The 10567-nt window shown below is 45.7% G+C and overlaps 1 protein-coding gene across 4 annotated transcripts in view; it reads left to right on the top strand.

Annotated features, from left to right (window-relative positions):
- Positions 1-1468: 1468 nt before the first annotated feature.
- GNB4 (G protein subunit beta 4) overlaps positions 1469-10567 on the top strand; it is a 33017-nt gene continuing 23918 nt past the window's right edge. The window contains exon 1 of one of the 4 annotated variants that reach the window (XM_030493636.1): positions 1469-1597. The gene's annotated coding sequence lies outside the window, so the exon portion shown is untranslated. Of the gene's footprint in view, positions 1598-2242; positions 2376-3341; positions 5861-10567 lie in introns of those variants that run through there. The other 3 variants (XM_030493637.1, XM_030493639.1, XM_030493638.1) reach the window with 3 other exon arrangements.

Here is a 10567-nt window from a genome sequence, read left to right as displayed (position 1 = left end):
TCCTTGTGCCAATTTCTCCCTTTTATGATAAGTTAACCAACTTATATAGTGATATAGTGACGCTGAGGGAGTTGATTTTGTCTTCTTCAGGTATGGTCAACAAAATCAAATCCATTCCTTGTTGATTTTTGCTATGTAATCACTCATTAAATGCAAAGTAAACATATTGCTGAATGACATCTGTCCTTTGGATAAACAGAGGACAGATGTATTGCAGTGCAGGCAAGCACAATGTAGACTTTGCAACCAGGACAAAGCTATTAAAATAGCAGGTTTGAGTCAGTTAAGGGAAGTGCATACATGTTCTGTACAACTGATTTAAGGTAAGCAATGAGTTGTTTCACTGCAGTACGTACTGTGTGTTCCAGCTTGGCCACAGCATCCACAAATTAGCTATTCCATATGTTCTCAGGTCTTATGTCGGCTGTGAGCGTAGTTTGGCAGTTTGATTGCAAGTTGAGCATCAGATGTGGAAGGGGAGATAGACGCACCAAGACTGATACACCCTTGGCAGGCAGTCCCTAAAAGTCTTTCTGCTTCCTACATGCAGGTATAAGGATGAGTGCATCATTGAGGGATGCAGCATTGCAGTGTTAAGAAGAATACATGAGATTTGAGTACCTCTTCACACACATCACTTATACCTTCCTACTCCTCTGCGAAGGTTAGTGGAGTTACTCCTTGCTACTAACCAAGGAGAAACACGTGTCCTACCGGGCACTGAGGGTGAGATACGACTTTTATTGATCATGCCCACCGGGGCCACGGCTGCTCACGAGGAGGTAATGAAAACGTGGAGTCTGGGGCCTCAGCCGGCGTCGCTTCCTTACACCGGTGAGCTGCTCGCGGGGTCCCTGCAGCCCCGGGCTACACCTCCCCGCCAGGCCACTGCAGCCAAGCGAGGCGATGTACCGAGTACCGGGGGCCGCTCCAGAGCAACCCGCTGTCTGGGTGCCCGGAGGTTGAAGGCTTTATGGAAAACGCGTGCTCCCCGGGGGCCGAAGGGAAGGAGCCGTTCTGGCCGCGGCTGCGCTACCGATTCGGCGGACACCCGTGCGCCAGCCGCCGCCCCGCGGGATGCCCCGTGCTCCGCCAGCCTGTCCCCGGCCCTGCGCCCCCCTCCGCTTCACCCCGGCCCGCAGCCCCAGCCGGGCGCCCGGCCAGAAGCCGAGTCCCCGCCGCCGTGCAGGGGAAGCCGCGCGCTGCCGGCACTCGGCGATACGGCCGCACGGCCCCGCCGCTGCGCGGGGACGGCTTCTCCGCTCAGCGCCCGGTGCCGCCGGGCACCCTCACACGAGGCTTCCGCTGACACCGCGGCTCCCCCGCACCGAACGCGTCCGCCCTACTGCGGCCGAAGGAGCCCCGCCCGGCTCCGCCACGCCACGGCGAGCTCGGCGGGCCTCGGCGCGGGGACCTCCGCGGCGCTGTCTCTTTAAGCGCTCTGACGTCAGCGCTGCGCAGCCATGGCAACGGCCCGTCACGTTGGCTGGGTCCATGCGGGAGGGGGAGGAGCTCCTCCCGCCGCGACCGAGCGCCATGGAGGCGGCGGCTCGGTGACACCCGCGCGGACCGTTACCCGGCGGCGGCGAGCCCGCAGGTATTTTCCTCCCGGGCCGCGGCGGGGAAGAGAATGCTCCAGAGCCGGGCCCCCACCGGCGGAGGGCGAAGGTCTGCCCGGCGGGCAGCAACGGCCGTCCCCCCGGGCTGCCTGAGGGCGGCGGCTGGTCCCGCGGGGCGGCCGGCCGGCGGCGTCCCCCCGCCATCGGGGCAGCCTCAGTCGGGTGGGGCGCGGCGACACGGGCGGGCTGCTGGGGGCCGCGGCCTCACTTCCTGCTCCGGCGGCAGCGCCGGCCGCCCCCGCGCCGCGCTCAGTCGCACACGGGGCGGAGGAGAGGGGCTGCCGGCGGGCGGGCAGGCGGCGGCCGCTCGGGGCCGGGCGGAAGGTTCCAGCGCGCTGCCCGTCTGGGGCGGTGCTGGTCGGGTCGCGGAGCCGGGGGGCGCACTGTGCCCCACTGCCCCTCAGCGCGGAGCAGACGGGGCCGCTCCGGCGGGAAGCCCCGGCGCGTGGCGTCCCCTCCCGCCCGCGGCCACCCCCGCAGAGCCCGGCGGGGCCGCCCCGTAGCGCCGCTGCCGCCCCGCGCCCGCCGGCCCCCGCCCCTCGCGGGCGGCCCCATCCCGCGGGTGGGAGGGGGGGGAGCATGGGCGGCACCACCGCGCCGCAGCGCCGGGGGGAGGGGGCGGTGCTCGGCGGGGAGAGCCCAGCCGCAGCGGGAGTGAGCGCTGAGGCGGCCGCGGGCGTCGCCGCCAGCAGCGGCCCCAGGGCGGCCGGGAGCGCCGCTGCGGCCCCGCACAGCGGGTAAAGACCCCCGACGCAGGTAAAGCCCTGCCCTCTCCCCCGGGACGCGGGCTGCGGACCCCGCCAGGGCGCCGCCCTGAGGCGGCGGGCGGGTGAGGGGCGCGGTCCCGCCCCGGGGTTGCGGGCGCCGGGGTCCGTCGGGAGCGGCTAGGTCCGGCGGAGGTGGGCGGCATCGTCAATTTCTCGTCCCGTCCCCCGCCGCCCCGGAGCGCGGGCATGCCGCGGCGCCGCGCCCAGCCCCCGCGGGATGGTGTCGTCGGGCAGGGCGAGGCCTCCAGGGCGTCGCGGCCTCGGGGCGGGGGTCCGCGGAGGTGGTGCGGGGGGGGGGAGGACAGGAAGGGAGGGAGAGGTTCGTCCCCAGGCTGTGGGGCGGGAAGCAGGGCGGGCGGGTCCGGCCGCCTGGGGGGACGGTGGCAGAGAGATCATCTTGGTGCCCCTTCTCGCCTGTGAAGTACCTCCTTGTGCCCGGGGTCGTCAGGAACAGTCCCGGGGCTGAAGCAGTAGTATCAGCAGTGCCGGTGGCAGGCTGACCTGCGCGCTGGAGTGCTCGTGATGCTCTTGCCGCCCCAGCAGTGTCAGCCAGCCCAGCAGTTTGGAGTTAAAAGTCTGTATGGCTGGCAGCAACAGGCAGTTCCGAGGTTTATGGAATATGTAGGGGAACTCTTCTCTTTTTTCTTTTTTATTTCTATATCTGTCTAGAACTTTTTTGGTTTCCATAAATTCGTACTGTGGCCAGGGGTTATGCCTTATGTGCAGCGTGTATTTTGTGACAGGAGTAAATCTGAAGGTACTCTCTGTCTTTCGGAAAAGTGCAAAGTCATTAGATGCTTTTTGTGTCGTTCTTCATAGGTATTGCTGGTTTCCTCATCCAGATTTATTTTATTCTCCCCCCCCCCATCTTCTTTTTCATTTTATTTGCACTTACTGTTGAGGTTATCAGCATCTTTAATTTTTAGTTTGGTTTCTGTTGGAAAATGTAAAAAGCATCCACATTGTTTATATCTGGCAGACAATAAATTTGGTTTATGCTGTAATATTATCTGAACTAATGTAAAATAAGCCTTGATCTGTTCCCTTCTGTTAATTATACAGTTTGGGAATAGACATGTTGTCTTTCATTAGACTGGTTGTTGTAGCTTGGAAAATACATGATTTTCCAGGCTGGTCTTCAGTTCTGAACTAGGAGCATGGTAAGTCTCAAAGCTAAGTACGAGATGAGGAAAAAATTGCTTAGAGTTTAATTTTATTATATATAATCAATTTCTGAAACATCAGAATAGTAGCTGTTCTCTGCTAGGTAGAGAATATTAGGAAAGGAAGGGGGAAAATAACAGAATGGTCTGGAGAGGTCTAAAACTCACTATAAAAGCATTGGGAGAGATGAAAACTGTCATTTTCAGTCTGGTGGGTTTTACGTATTCAGTGGAGTTTTGTGTTCTAGTTTGGTCTCTGCTTTGAAAAATATTTTGTCCGTTTGCTGCTGAGAACGTGAGCAGGGAGCTCGGAGCACTTGCTCTGGGGGAAAGGGTTCCCCAGTCGTAGCTGGGTGCTTTTCCTCTTTGCACAGTTGTCAGCACAGGCTCATCCTGGTTCGTAGGGGTTGCTGTGCTTCACTTGCAGAGTTCACCGCAAGAGCGTTTAATCTGCTTTACACAATTTCATATACTCCCCTGAGAATAAATGGAGGATCCAGAGATTTTTGGCAGTTCTTGTGGGGAGTAGTGGGAATATTGGGGGACTTGAGCCTTCAAAGTCATTTGAGGGTGCAGAAGAAAACCTAAAGCTGCTCTCTGACTGCTAATAGAAATACTGGAAGTGATGTAAAAGATGACTAATCTGACAATTAAATGACAGATACAGCAGATGTAATTACTGGTTAAAGTTGGGGAAAGTCTGAAGTAATGTTAACAGGAATAATAACTGTATCAACAAATCAAAACAAAACAAACCACATGACAAACCCCTACAATCCTGAAAGTCTTTGAATGGGATGGGAATCTTCAGTGGGTTTTTGCAATGTTTGTTTGTGATTTTTAAGAACAATAGCTGTGGTGAAGTTAATTTGTGCTTCCAAAAAACAGACTGATTTTTATCTTGAAAGAAAGGAGCTAGGAAAAGAGGGAGATCATAAATACATGGCTATGTCTCGCTGTGTGTCTAATATAGCAAAATATAGGCAATATGGAATTATGCATTATTTATTTGAAATGAGCAGTTTTTACAGTGGACAATGTAGAAGAGTTGTATAAATTTAACATGTTGAGAAGCAAGGCTATAGTGATACCTTTCATCTGTTAATCATGAAAAATTTGAGCAGGTTACAGGGATGTCTTTTTCTGTATCCTGATTGTTAAAGTGGTACAACAAATAGCTGGTGGCTTTCTCTCTTGTTTATCCCTTTCCTGAGTGCTCAAAAAGTTGGTCTTGATGGGCCACTCGCATCATTTGAATCTTAAGTAGAAGATTGTTGGCTACAAAGGGATAATGAAAGTTTCAACTATATCTTCATGTTGCTTAGTACTAAGATATCTAATGTTTAATTTGTCCAAGTATTTTAATTTTCCAAATGGTTTCTAAAGAAAAACCTGGCACCTCATAAAACCTTGCAAAAACATTCTTGCGTACAGAACTGTGCATAGTTCTCTCCTAGACAATTATGCAACTTTAAAAAATGCCACAAAATTGATGAATATGAGATTTTGAAGGTGAAGTAAGAAATAAAAAAAAAAACAACCCCAAACCACACAATATGCAGTGCATTGTATCGTCCTCAGTTACTGTCTTCTCTGCCAGAGTCCTGAATTAAGACCGTCATGTCAGTGAAGAGAGGGTCATTTGATTTATTATTTTTTAATCTCACGAGTAGTTTTAGAAAGTCCCATCAAACTAGTAAGAAATTAGAAATTTCTGAGCTCGATGTGCAATGCTTGCTCAGGGAATGTAAATACCAAGGGACAATGATAATGCAGTGATTGTGTTTTGTACTTAATACAAATACTTAATCTGAGAATATGCTCAGATTAATGCAATTCCCACGTGCCAGGAACTTGCTGTTTAGAAAGTATGCATAGTATTGCTAATCAAGAAAATATTTTTTTTGAAGTTCCACCAAAATTCTTCTCTCTAATTGGATGCAGACCTGTCACTTATTTCATCTTCTTAAGTGTGTAATTAAATCTAGTTGGTACTGTTTTGTTCTTTTTATGAAACCTCTGTGTTTTGCAACTTGGGCTTTTGTAATAGAATTTGTGTGAAAGATGATAAACAGAACTAGAGCAAGTGATCAGGAAAAACGTGAACATATGCTGTTAAGGCTGTGGTTTGATGTGATACTAGGGCAGAAAGCGTAAAGAGCTTTCTAGATAACGTGAGGCAGTGATGTACAATACTGCAGCTCAAATTTAAAAAGATCTGTATTGTTTAAGATTGTGTTAGTGTGGTCAGCCGTGTGGGAACAATGAAACAGTCCGTCTTTGCAGAAAGCCTGAAACAAAAGACCAAGAGGTGAACTTCTTAATGTTTTGAGTGGATGTCAACTTGGATGCCATCAGATACTCGATGTTCCGATTATTATGAATTGCTGTAGTTAGTGTGAGGAAGAACCAGAATGAGAACTGAGCTGAAGGTTTATTAAAAACAGAATTAAAACAAGTACAGATGGACACTGACTAGCAACTAGTTACGCAGTGAAGATAGATAGTTTCGTTTCCTTTAAGATGTCTCAGCTTCCAAAAGTATTTGAAATGCTGACATACAGTAAAACAAATTCTGATTCAGTTTCTGTAACTCTTGCAGTCTGTTGCCTTCTGAAAGGACTTAAACTGGAAAGGAGGGAAAAGACAGAAGTGCCTGACTGTAAATTAGAGTAAAAGACACTTTCAAGTTCCCCCTGTTACATGAAATTAGTTGTTTGGAGGCAAAATAGTTTGGGTCCCCCCCCCCCCGCCCCAAAACGGTCGTTTTCTCCTCCTTCTTATGTTAGATCTGAGACAAGTATTAATCATATGGATTTTCAGCATAAGCCAAGTGTTTGAGTCATTATGAATCCTACTATTTTGAAACACTAGAAAAGCTGAGTAATGTTAAGATTAAAATTAATTTATAAGATTTTAATTTTCAAATGGGAGGGAGGGGACCAAAATAAAACCATCAAATCAATCCCAGGATTGAATATGTTTCTTAAATAAGATTGAAGAGCTTGGAGCTGCTCTCGCTGGCTGGCTTGGCGTCTCTGACAAGACCAAATAACCTCACCATCAGCAGTGGGGACTCTTGGATCTGTTTGGTTTGTTTCCATAGTGCAGTTGTTAGCTCAGTGGTCAGCATCTCATCTAGCACAGGGCACCCAAGCAGTTTCAGGATAACCTGAAGATTTGATTCTTGTTGGGTTAATTTTTGTCTAAGTTTTTGCTGCCCTGTATTTTTTTTACTGTAGTAATTATTTCTAAAATATATTGTACTTACATAAATTTCAGTTTATATAGCAAAATGCAGTTTGTGGCATTTGTACACATTTAAAGTCCTGAATTAAAATCAAAGATGCTTATTCATGATCTAGTGTTAAAACACGTGGTATTTAAAATCGCTCTGATAAAAAGAAATACTTGATCTGAGTAATTTTCTGGTGATCCTTTGACTGATCACTTTAAGTGATTGTTCATGTAAACCAATTTCATCCCTAGCTTGGAAAAGGAAGACATTTTCCTTCCTTCAGATTCTTGATTTAAATTGAGCTTAGTTGTTACTGAGCTGAAAGAAATACTCAGGTGGCATATATAGATGCTACGCTTGTCAAAATCTGATTTAACACACTGTAAATTTAGAGCCTCAGTGTGTATCTATCTAGTGATTCTGATCAGTCTTGGTGACTTGACTTAAAGATTTTGGCAGTGCAATGTAATGTCAAGACTACTAATAAATTAATATATCTGTGGTGTATTAGATTTTAGGTAGGTTTGTTCTAGAAAAGCTCTCCCCTCCCCCTCAAATTATAAATTAGGTTTAAGCAAACATATTTATCTTGTGCTGCTATGTGAGAATGCAAACTGGAGTCCTTTCCTTTATGTGTGCACCTTGGTGGTGGGAAGGAAAGGAAGTACAAGAGTTCATAAAGTTTTGTAGCAATCTAAACATTAGGTACAACAGGCAGAGTTCAAAAAATGGCACAGCAGAGTTTCCAAGAAAACACAAAGTCCATATGCCTCAAATAATGATGTTAGTACCATTTTCCTTCCATTGGATCGGTAGGAAGGACATAGTAGGGATGTTTAGGTGCTCCTAACAATCTTGGGGGAGCAGAGCAGTGGTCCACAGGGAAGTGTTGCAGTATTTTATAGGATATTAAATGTCCCTTTTAAATCTTAGTGATTGGCACTTGAAGGACAAGAAACTTCTCCATTGTGGTTGCTCTTTCTAGTAGTTTGAATTCAAGGTGTCTAAATAAAAAAAGGAATCTGAAGTTTGGATAATGAGGTGGCCAGGAAGTAAAACTAATGTTTTGGGTGCTACAAACACAACCCTAATCTCTTAAGATACACAACAGAAAAGGGGAACTCCTCAGTTGTCTTAGAAGCAGCCCAAAAGAGGGAGTTGAATTTTATTATTTTTGTACAGCAGGATAAAAACGTAATACAAGTCCAGAGTAAAAGTGCTGTAAATTGTGTGTGTGATGGTGTCAGCACTTTGTTGCTGTTAGGCTTTAGGAAAAAGCAGCTAATTGGGAAGGTCAGGTAGCTGGAGACAGGAAGCTATAGAGGCTTTTTTTCCCCTCTCATCTCTTATAGTAAGTAACATATGTAACATATATCTTGTTACAAATGCAAATAGATGAGCATCAAAAGCCAAACATGCACTTTGAAAAGGGATGAAATGAGGAAAATTGACTTTTCCTAATGGTGTTGCTTCAGAGGCTTGAGCAATTTTCTCAATCTCTACAGAAACCTTGCAGCCCTGAATTGCAGACTTTCATAGTAACTTTTGACAAGATGACAGCTAAGAGGCTAACATCCTAAGCAAATAGTTAAATTGCTTGAGAGTTTCATTGGTATGGCTAATGTTTGCCTTTTTATTGAGTCAGATATCGTTTTGCTTTACTCTTAGCTTAGTAATCTTTCAGTCACAATTGATGAGAAAAATGCTAAACTAGTAGTATGCATATCCCAAATGTGAAAAGACTTACAAGAACAGTGTCAGCTCTTTGGTGAAGGGTAGAAGCAGAGATGAGGTACTTGGCTAGGCTGCTGTTGACCCAGCTCACTTTGACTGAGATATGTAGAAAATATTTACAAGAACAGAAGTTTCAGTGGGTTGGAAATATAACCTTCAGCAAAGCAGGTTGTGGAGCCACGGGCTCTCTTGTGGCCACGGCACCTGGAGATACATTCCTGTCTATAACCTGAGGCTTTGTCTTCACAGGGGAATTTTGCTATTTATAACCCAGTGAGTGTCACATTTTCATAGAAAAGTTCTTGTATTAAAAAAAAAAAAAAATCTCAAAGTGACACATTAGGTAAGACTGCTTCTAGTGGGAATATGGTAATTATTTCCTTCAGCATTTTCTTTTCCATCGTTTTATGTTGGAAACTTCATCTAGGGTAATTTTCCTTCTAATAGTCAGGTAGGTAATTTCTAACTTTTGGCCGCTTACAGTCTGTATACAGTTCATGTGTCCTGAATGTCTTTTTATTCCTTTTTGGCTGTGAACTCTACAAATACAGTTGGATTTTAATGCATTGTAAAGGTGTGAAAAATAATGAATCACGAGTTTAATTTACAACTTCCTTTTAAATAATGCCAGCTTTAGATAGATAGGTTTTTCATGAGAGGTTTTTATCTCGCCTAAAAGATTTTTTTTTTTTTTTTTTTTTTTTTGGCTACATGTAATCAGTATGCTTAAAATATTCCTACTATGAAGACAGCCTTTATTTTGAGAATCCTGCAAGTATGAACATAGTTAGAAGCACAGTGGTACATACTGCTTCAATGTAACATCTTCCTTAAATACTTCTTAAATACTTTCTTTTTTAGTAAGTAGCCATTTGAAAAAGGGCAATACTGCATGAGAAACATCAAAAGCAATTCAGAAGAGTATGGATCAAATATATCAATCTCATCAGAAGTGGTACGTGAAGTAGTTACACAGCCTGTGTACTCTTAATCCTGTATTTGGGTTAGTAGGGCTGAAAAACAGTGCTTGGGGTTCTCACTTTCTAGTATGAGATTTCTAATTCAGTGGCCCTCTGTAAAGTGAGGTTTCTGATAGATTTTTTTTTTCCAAGCCTATGATGATACACATCTCAAAGAAGTAAAAAAGAGAGACAGAAACTTACTAAAGCAGCATGAACTCCAGTCTGGAAGAGGACTTAATTTTTGTGGCTTAGAATCACAAATAATTGACCAGAAATGCATTGTGAATCAAAAGCAAAATTAAAATTAGACCTGAGGGTAATAGTTTTATCTGATCTTTGGATAATTAGTATAAAAAAGCAAATGTTTTTATTCCGTTGTTTTCTTATGAAAGAGTACAGCTGTATGCTAAATGTTACAGCTGCGTGATTATGTGAACTGCATAATGCCTCGCTGTAACTTTGGTACCAAGGGAGTATGTGTGTGGTGCTGAATGGTGAGGAGGAGGGAGGGGCACTGAAGACTATGTGTAGATCAAATGCATTTTTTTTTTTCCCAAGCCGGTGATACATTAGAAAGGATGCAATGTGTGTGTAACTGGTACTGCTGGGCTCTCTGCTCCTGAAGTGTGTAAGAATGCTCCACTTTGAAAAACTGTCAGTCAGGAATTATTTCAGTCAAGCGAATAGTCATATTAGTTGAATTGAGGCGCTTTTCCTGTAGACAGTATTAATGTTTCTTAATGTGTATCTTCTCCACTGACTTTAAATTTGCTTGTTTCTGTGTACTTAGTGCCTTTTATGCGTACCATTCAGTCTGCACGCTGTCAGAAAACAGGAGGCTGCTTAAGCAATCTTTTGTGCATGTAGGTGCCAGACCAGATTTTGTATGCATACCACTGCTTGGCCCTACAAGATGCAAGGGTGCTATGCCACTCCAGTAAATATCAATGTGTTAAACCCTTAGGAAATTCCAAAATCAAACTTGTTCAGGGATGGATTTAAATGTAAGTGGTCTTTCAAAATGACTTTGAATTGTCCCTTTACGCTTTTCATAGGAAAACTTGTTAGAATAGCTTCCGGGTAT

Source organism: Strigops habroptila, chromosome 8 (assembly GCF_004027225.2).
Source record: "Strigops habroptila isolate Jane chromosome 8, bStrHab1.2.pri, whole genome shotgun sequence".
Taxonomy (NCBI): Eukaryota; Metazoa; Chordata; class Aves; order Psittaciformes; family Psittacidae; genus Strigops; species Strigops habroptila.
This window is presented reverse-complemented; position numbering and strand designations above follow the sequence as displayed.